The sequence below is a fragment of the Branchiostoma belcheri genome, unplaced genomic scaffold (assembly GCF_001625305.1).
Source record: "Branchiostoma belcheri isolate BF01 breed outbred unplaced genomic scaffold, Haploidv18h27 scaffold535, whole genome shotgun sequence".
NCBI lineage: Eukaryota > Metazoa > Chordata > Leptocardii > Amphioxiformes > Branchiostomatidae > Branchiostoma > Branchiostoma belcheri.
In genome coordinates, this window is record NW_017804171.1 from 24,874 (window position 1) to 34,722 (window position 9,849).

At 43.5% G+C, this 9,849-nt stretch overlaps 1 long non-coding RNA gene across 1 annotated transcript; it reads left to right on the plus strand.

The window, feature by feature from the left end:
• Positions 1 to 213: 213 nt before the first annotated feature.
• On the plus strand, positions 214 to 9,802 carry LOC109481042. The gene is made up of 3 exons (XR_002140879.1): positions 214 to 299; positions 9,265 to 9,358; positions 9,563 to 9,802. It is a non-coding gene; the product is annotated as an uncharacterized LOC109481042 (long non-coding RNA).
• Positions 9,803 to 9,849: the final 47 nt, after the last annotated feature.

Genomic DNA, 9,849 nt, shown 5'->3' on the forward strand with positions numbered 1-9,849 from the left:
GGGAGGTCCTGATATTAGGTAGTCGTCTTATTCAATATTTTCAAATGAAAGCAATAGAAGGAATAGCGTGTACAAAAAATGATACCAAACGACTTTACCTTGCACAAACGGTACCCTTCTTACTTGAAGCGCCAAGATGACTTTGAGGTCATATTGTCGTCTGAACCGATGCCCTTTTGGTTCACTACCTCTACATGCCTCAGGACTTGTTAGACAGGGTATTATAGTTTAATCAGCTGCAGAAAAAGTACATGTCCAGGTGACACGCACGTTCTTCTCATTCAGTCGTCAACTAAACGGTAGGAAACCATTAATATGTCTAACTTGCGTTGGTTATGTGGTTATGTATGCCCTCGTTATTCGAGTGAATGTTCACCTTCTTATGTATTTGTTTGACTTACGTACTTTCTTGACTTATGTCGAGTCCTGGTTAACGTGAACTCGAGTCAAAATGGCAGCCCAACAATCTCTATCTTCTACCGCTTGGCTCAAGCAGTCCACCTCCAGGCCAGTGTCTTTCTTGAGGCAGTCTATGAAGGTTGTAGCCGGTCTGCCGGTCTTCCTCCTCCCATGCTTGGGAGTCCAGTGTACTAGCTCGGCCACAATGACAGTGACGTGCAAAACCTAAGCCTTCTCGTTATGATTTTGTCAGAAAGTCTCGGTAGGTCAGCATATAGATCCCTGTTTGTGTCATGTTGTGACCTGTGGATGTTGAGTGCAGTTCTCAGCTACCTCGCATAACGTCACCAAACGGTCAGTCTGTTCATGTGTGTGTGTCTGTGTTTCCGCATGGCACTTAGGTTCGGTTGTAATGGATGTTCCGTCTGTCCCAAAATGAAGCAAGTCATTTTTCATGAAAGAGGGTCTGCATGCCTTTTTCCGTTAAGCGTGGGCTATTTGGATTCACCGTTAATCTTTGGCCCGCTCTAATTCAACGTTTTATTATTAGTAATATATCCATCGTGAAGCGTCACTGGCCATTTTATTTGAACGTAGAATCTTCGTCATCCTAAATTTAGCGTTAAGCGTTAATGAATAATTCTTCATTACCCATAAACCTTGAAGGCTTAATAGCTTCGTAGGCAAACGTCAGGTAGCCCTCCGAGCGTCCGCTTGTGTTTTCAGCACTCAAGCTAGACACGTACCCCATGATTACCATAGAACAGCCCCACCTGTTCCCAGAACCAGAACATCATTGCAAAGTAGATCTCATACCTTCACCATATGATGTTAATCTTTATGACTGACAAATTATAGATTATTACCCCTGATTGTGCAAATAAGATCCTCATTTTCATGAATTATATCAGTTTATCATATTCTCCACCAAATGAGGTCCGCATTTAAATGCATTATGTTTCATGATGTTCACCACCGAACTTTCAAATACCACAAGTATGAAATTCAAGGCAGCTATCATTACAGAATTATAAATTTTTCTCATTAATTATGCAAATTGTCTTAATTAACATAATATCTGCCTGTATTTCTCCTGTTCTCAAAAACCAATGTCACAAGCTTCAATAGTCCTATCATGGAATGTAATTGATAGAATTTCTCCTAGAATTTCTCTTATGCAAATTGAGTTCTTGAGTCATCCTCTTTTAAATATTTTCAAACAGATAGCCCGGCAGTTCCAAAGCAAGCCGCTAGGGGGCAAAAACTCATGTCACTTCTTTCCCAGCACATACCATTATGTGATACATACCATTCGAATTTCGTCACCCTAGCATGTCTAGACCATGAGATATCAAAACCGGAAGTTTAGCTGCAGTACCATAACAAGCCGCAAGGGGGTCCAAAATCTAATCATTCTGAGGTCTAATGACACACACACACACACACACACACACACACACACACACACACACACACACACACACACACACACACACACATACACACACACACAAACACACACACACACACGCGCAAACGCCTCTAGCTCTGAGAACATAACCTTCTTGGCGAAGGTAACAAAGCATTCCATGCTGCGATGGGCACGAGAGAATCGCGAGCAATGACGTCGAAGATGACGATTGGTATAGCGCCCCTTGGACGAACTTGGACGAGATATTCTATCACATATGGAGAGCTCTGTGGAGGGCTGAACCCTATTGACCTTGTTCTCGTGGCATTTCCTACGAAAGGTCTCTAGCATTTACTATGTACCAAATGTTGTGCACGTGTCTAATTTTGCCTCTGAAAAGGCAAATAATGCGCAATTGAGGGTTTAAAAATACAAAATTTCCCTAGGGAGAATGCCCCGGACCCCCTACATTGACACCCTTCGACTCTAGCCAGACTTTGCAATCTCATCTTAAGTTACGTTCTTCAAACATTTGCTTATTCAGCTGTAGTGCTCAGCACAAAAGGCACTTTCGCACAAAGGCTGATGGGATATGTTGGCAGTTGTAACGTCACAGGTAAATATGGCCTTGGAATGACAAAGGCTAGACGGAACGGTGTGAGACACGTCTATGCGACTGTCCACTACGGTAAGAGAAATACTAGTAAGATTCTACGAACTTAACCTAAACGTAATTGTAGTCTATATAACATAAACTGTACGTGTACGTGTTCATGCATGTGGTTCAGTGAACTTTGATGAAGGTCCAGGTAGACAATTCGAACGGTACTTTCAAACGTTTGAAAAGTGAAAGTGATCGCGATTCAGTTTTAGCTCACTGAAAAGCTACTCTTACACTCGTCTTGACAGGGAATATAGACGCCATGTACACATATTTACAGATTCACTGCACAGGGAATGATCCCCTAGCTCCTTTCGACAGGCACAATGAACAGTGGACCACAACTTTTAAAGGTATTTCTGAGTGGCAAAACTGGATTTTAAAGTCAATTTTCTAGTAATTCCTTCCATGTAGTAAGTTGAATCCTATCCCAAATTACATTGATATCTCTGGGGTAAAATACGATGTGCTTGTTTTGTACCGTAGGCTGCCGCTGTTGCATGGTTACAGCTACATTGTATTCATGGGCGTTACCCGTAAATAAGAGGTGACTCACGTAGCTTGTTTGGGGGCTATTTCAAATGCTTAGAATTTGAAATGACGACGAAAATGTGTTCAGAAATGACAGTAAATGTCCATATCAGACAGCTGTCCTCATTCTGAGTTTTTTTTTGTTTTGATTTGCCGCCCTGAAATAGAATTTGATGCCTTTAATGTCACGTTTTTTACTAATAGGTAACGTCGGCGACAATAGTAATATCATAGAGTGCATGACGATTAGTAATTTATCATCTCGAATTAGATATGATTCGTTTCAGAAATATAATAAGGCGTCACAAGCTCAAAATGCTGTCTCTCTTGTTGCTGTTTGCGACCGCTGGGAACACTAGTGTGAAGTGTGAAGTACCTTTAATGCGTGCATATGCTTCATTTTGTCAGTGATCACTTTTTTTCACAAATTCAGATAACAAATCTAGTGAAGCTCGAATAAAAATGGCTGTCAATTTACCGTTAACCGTTGCCGACCATCCTGAATTTACCGTTAACCGTTGCCGACCGTCCTGAATTTACCGTTAACCGTTGCCGACCATCCTGAATTTACCGTTAAGCGTTGCCGACGTCGAACGTCCTGAATTACCGTTAACCGTTGCCAGATGGTCTCCCGTGATTGTCGTAATTCTGACATTCCTCATAGGATTACTGACTGGACTAAGGCGAGTTAGGAACAATTAGATAATTATTGTCTTACCTTGAATGATCAACTTTCTAAGCTTGATCTGCCTGTAAGTGCCCTTATTTGCAGGGACCCGAATTGTGTTGATCCCCTGCACAGAAATGCTCTTGATTCGTTTACTCATCAGCTGATCATCAGCTCTCCCTAGAACGGACACATTATTTTACCTTTACTGCTCTTTAAGTTGCTGCCACGTAAAAGTTGGTATTGCATATAAATAAAGAAATATCACCCCGTAATCCATGACCGGGCGAAGTCACATTGAAATCACATTGCGTTCAGACGCAAATCGCGATGCGGGAAAACCGATTCGAAACCACCTCTAGAAGTAGCTTGGGATCGAGGCGCTATCAATGTGATTTCGGAGCGTTCAGATGGAGCCACTTAAAAACCGGCTTCGGGGTAAACCACATGTAAAGCGCCTTGGGTGACTTAACTAAACAGTACACGGCCCTACATTCTGCTGCCCGGGAGGCTTCTGTCCTCTGAAGAGAAATGGGCTCACCACGGTCGGGTCCCTTTTTTATCCTTATGTCCAAGTTGATGATATTGCACAAACTGCACAATCCCTTGAGATCTTGGAGGATGTTATGACAAAATGGGATGATGGTCTAAATGAGAAAGGACTTAAACTTAGCTATGACAAGACAGAGTACATGGCTGTTGGCAAGGACCTGGTAACTCGTGACCTGGACGTTAATGGTCACGCCATCAAACCTGTTGATACGTTCACATATCTTGGAAGCACTGTTAATAACGCTGCCACCATTGACACAGAAATCAACAACAGAATAGACAAATTTTCCAAAAACACTGGTGCTCTATACCCTCTGTTGAGAGATCGTAATATCCCAACAGAAGTGAAAGTCCACATTTACACTAGCATATTAAAGCCAATTTTGACATACGGCTGTGAAACATGGATAACTGAAAGGCGGAGAAGCATTCTCCAGGCAGCGGAAATGAGGGTATTACGGTTGATATATGGAGTCACAAAAAGAGACCACATAAGAAACACCACCATCAAAGCTTCCCTAAAGGTTGAGCCAATCATCAACTATGTGGAAAAAAGCCAATTAAGGTGGTTTGGTCATGTGAAAAGAATGGCAGCCACGAGGAGCGTAAAACGTATTCTGGAGTGGAAACCTCCCGGAAAAAGACCCCTTGGCAGACCCAGGATGAGATGGACTGATGGTCTGAAGAAAATCCTGGCCAAAAGAACAAACATTTCCTTTGAAGAAGCCGAAAAGCTGTGCGGAAACCGCACAGCTTGGAGAAGTCTGATTGGGACTCTCAACTGACAGACCAGTATGGTCTACAGGCAATCGGGTGAGAAGGTGAGAAGTCCAAGCCAGGGCAAGATTAAGCTCGCTCTAAGACAGTGTAAACAACAAGAGAGCAGAGCTAGAGCGGATGTTAAAAGTTTCTCAATGGGTAACCGTAGAGAATTTTGGAAAAAAAGTACTAGTACGTAGTGCTAACTCTCCTTGTACTGTACCAAATACAGTCGATGGATGCTCAGGTTCTGTGAATATTGCTGATCACTGGAAAAAACATTTTGAGTGTCTCTTAAATTCAGTTGATAACCGGGCTCACAAGCCGCCTGTGATGTCTGCTATGTCTCGTGCATGTGATTTTGATAATGATATGCAAATTACTGTGTTGTAACTTGTCAACATCTTTAAAGAATTGCCCAATGGGAAGCACTTTCCAAGGTCTTGACGCCGCTGTTACGTAGTCGCCTTAAACCCTTCCTTCAGACTTCTGTCTGACTACCAGTTTGGATTTAAACCCAAGCATGGTAATGATATTTGTGTTTTACTCTGAAGGAAATTATTGAAAATTACAAGAAACTGGGATCCCCCGTATTCGTGTGTTTTATGGACGCCTCCAAGGCCTTTGATTGTGTGAATCATTGGCTCTTGTTTAATAAGCTTCTTGAAAGAAATGTACCGTTTTACCTTGTGAGATTTCTGGTCTATTGGTAGGAGAATCAGACCATGTGTGTAAGGTGGGGTTCTACTTTGTCAACGGTTCATTCTATGATTGTTCTCCCGTTGTAAAAAGACTTTGTTCATGACCTACTGTTCTCAGTTGTTTGGAGTCCAGTTATGGAACTCTGTTCATGCGAGTGTACTAGCGAAGTGTCGTGTTGCATACAATAATTGCTTTCGTATTCTCCTAAAGTTGCCAAGAGGTTGTAGTGCTAGTTCAATGTTTGATCACCTCTCGACCGATACATTCGATGCTAGACGCAGGAAATTGTGTTATTCCTTCATTAATAGACTTTACGCCACCAACAATAGTATAATACAACAACAATAGTATAATACAACAATAGTATAATTGTCTGACATCTCGTCTCAAATAGACCCGAAACAGTTTGGCAACTCTAAATGATGTTCGACAACACATTGTTTCATCGACTTGTTAAACTTCTTCTTTGTGGGATCTGAAATGAAATCATCAGTGGGCACCTTGATACTTACAGATTTTCCAAGGCGTTTGATCGCGTGTGTCACAATACTGCCATCACTAAACTTATCAACATGGGAACTAGACCATCTCTCATCCCTTGGTTGTGCAGTTTCCTGTCAGGACGCAGACAGCGTGTCCGTTACCAAGGAGCACTGTCGGACTGGGAGCCCCTTACATGTGGAGTAGCACAGGGAACACTGTTAGGGCCGATTGTGTTTCTGGCAATGATCAACGATTTCAAACCCGCAACCACAAATACTCACTGGAAGTATGTTGATGACGTCAACCTTGGAGAGATGAGACCAACAGTGTCAGCGTCGACCCTTCAGACGGACCTTGACAACCTTGAAAACTGGTCAGCAAACAACCGCATGTCGCTCAACCCAAAGAAATGTAAAGCGATGCATGTCTGTTTTATGCGTCAAGCCCCACAGTTTCCAGTACTTACCCTTGGTGGTGAACCACTCACGATTGTCAAGCAGGCCAGGTTGTTAGGGCTACATGTAAGATCTGACCTACGCTGGGACGACCAAGTGAACGAGATGGTTACTAAAGCCAGCAAGCGACTCTTCTTTATCAGCACACTACGCCGTTCTGGGGTCCCAACTACTGATCTGGTTTCCATCTTCTGCGGATACATCCGGCCGACACTTGAGTACGCCGCCCCTTGTTGGAGTACTGCGCTGACACAGAAACAGTCCGATGCCCTAGAGCGCGTTCAGAAAAGCGCCTGCCGAATCATTCTGGGACGCAGGTACAACTCGTACACCGAAACCCTAGCGCTACTCGACTTGCAACGTCTGGCGGATAGAAGAGAACACTTATGCTCTAACTTTGCTTCGAGCGTGGAAAAGTCTTCACGTTTCCGCTCTTGGCTTCCCCCTACCCGTGGTGAACAGCATGGTAGAAATCTACGTAACGCCAGTAGGTACCAGCAGCCCTCCGGGACTAAACGCTACACGACGAGTGGAATTCCTGCCCTGGCCAAACGACTAAATTGAACTCTAGATCATGAACTTTTACTACTCATACGTTTTAGTAGCAGTAATTCCACACTGTGTTTTATTCACTTACCACACAACTTTATTGTATGCCGATTTTAAATATTCGCTTTTAAATTCAACTATATTTTTAGATTTTATGAATGTACAAAGTTCGTTCGCAACATGTTGTTAGAATAAGCCTCGCAATTCAGCCATCATAGCTGCCAGGAGGCTTGTGTGTACTTTGTCTCTTTGTTCTTGTAATAATATGCTGTCTATTGAGGTCTGACTGTCAGTTCAGAGATACGTATTTTAGAAATGTGTATAAATTGTGCTTGTTTAATGTTTTTTTGTAGTTTTATATTTGTAATAAAGTCATTAATTCATTCATTCATTCATTTAGCTTCACCTTCTCGGAGGCGTAACACGTTAGCCTTGCACAGTAAATACAGGCTGTGAGGTTTGATCCATATTCACACGACAGCTACTCTAGTGTTTTCCCTTTTTCAACGTGCTTAATGTGTGGCTTTCCTTTTTCTTGGCCATTATACTAATATATGATCTTACTTGGTACAGCTTGGCTGCTACTGCCACCACAACGTCTTCAGTCGACTTCCTCCCTTCCTTGGTGGTTTCGCCCCCTTCTCGTCGAGACCCCCTCAGGGAGGCGGGGCAGTGACGGTGACCATACCCAGTCGTCACTCGTTGTGGTTATACCAGTTGTTGTCTTTACACCTGAGCCATACCCAGCGCGATGCTGCTTCTGCTGCTTCTCCCAGGTTCTTCACAGCATCTTTCCTGTTCTTTCCTCTCATCCCTAGGGCNATCTTTCCTGTTCTTTCCTCTCATCCCTAGGGCTCCTAGAGCTCTCCATACTGTCTGACTGACGAATCCCCTGCACCCTACTTCTACTGGGTAGCACCATGCTTTCCACCCTTTCTCTGCACAGCTCTGCCGGAGATCCCTATACTTCTCAGCTTTCCTCTCGTGTGCTTCTTCCAACCTATCCTCCCACGGCACGGTGAGTTCTTTCATCACCACTTGTTTCGTCTCCTCTGACCACGGTACTATATCTGGTCTCAGGTTTGTGTCCAAGACGACCTCGGGGAACTTCAGCTTCCTCTCTAAATCGACCCGCATCACCCAGTCGTTTGCTGTGGGCAGGATTCCTCTTTCATCTTCACCGTCTCTCTTCCCTTTTCTTCCCTTCTCTGCCTTTCCCTCCTTCACACACGCCACGAATCTCGGCCCTCCCTTCTTCTTCACCCTTTTCCTTGTTTTTTTTCTCCTTCCAGTACTATTGCCAGCGCTCGGAGTATTCTGTCGTGCCTCCACCGGAATCTCCCTTGTCCTAGAGCGACGGAACAACCTGTTAGTACATGGCTCAAAGTTCCTCGTTTACCACAGAGCTTGCACTTTTCCTCAGCTTCCTTTCCCCATCTCTTGAGATTTACGTGTGGGGAGGAGGTCATACATTGATTTCAGTAGAAACTGTGTCCTCACTGGCTCCCACAACCAGAGATCCTTCCAGGTTACCTTTCTCTCTCGGGCCTGTTCCCATTTCGTCCATGCCCCTTGGACTACCTGACTGACAGCCTGCGCTCTCCTATTCTCCTCCTCCTGTCGTCTTACTTCGCCCTGCATCATCTTCCTTCTTTCTTTGGGCCTTGCTGTACCCCATCTCTGACTTGCTGTTGTTCCTGCCCCTAGACCTAGCCTCCCCTGGCTACAACTCCTACTATGTCTCTGTGCTTTAGTCGGCTTCTGGCCTCTTCTGATAACTATATATAGGTATAGGTAGCTGGAACATATTTCCCTGTTTCATACATTTAAGCACTGTAGGAAAACTCATGTTCCTAATGCAACTAGACAAATCTTCCATCGGAAAACATTTTTTTTTCTATCAACTGAAAAGTGAGGAGAAGTTGAAATTATCCAATGATAGTTTTATTTTGTATCTGTTAACTGTATCTGTTTATCATGTTTTTGTGATCTTAACTTAGCCCAGGGTAGCAACGAATGGATGTCGTCATTCATTTATTATCAATATTGAGATCTTGTGGCTCTGTGCTAATTCGAATTCTCCTTATTTACGTAGATAAAGATCCAGAATGAATACCAAGTGGAAAGGATTTGTGATACTTTTTCTCTTCGAATTCACTGGAATGACAGTTTATTACACCTTGGAGTTGGTAAGTTAAATGTAATTTACTAGTAGTAAATGATTAGTAATATGTTCTTCTTCCTAACCGTGGATTTGTACAAATAACATAACGGGACGTTAGGAAAAAGAGAGGGGTGACCAAGACACACATGGTAGTTGTTAGTTGTTGCTAAGGCCCGGACTCTAACCTTCTTCTGTTTTTGTAACATGGCATTTTTGACTCTCACAACAGAGCGACGGACTTCACAAACTAGGTCTCTTCACAACATTGGGATCACCAATACAAGGATTCTTTGAAGGAGGACAACCACTACCTTCATTTAACGGACCAGCATTTACCAGTTGGGACCAACGTACTTGCAGCAAGCCAAGGCAGCAATTCGTCTTCATCAAAACACACAAGACAGGAAGTATGACCAGCGTCAATATTTTTCAAAGATATGTCATCTACCACAACGTGACTCCACTGGTAGCGAAGGCGGCGAGTTACGTGTCTTGGCCGTTCCCTCCGGCCGAACA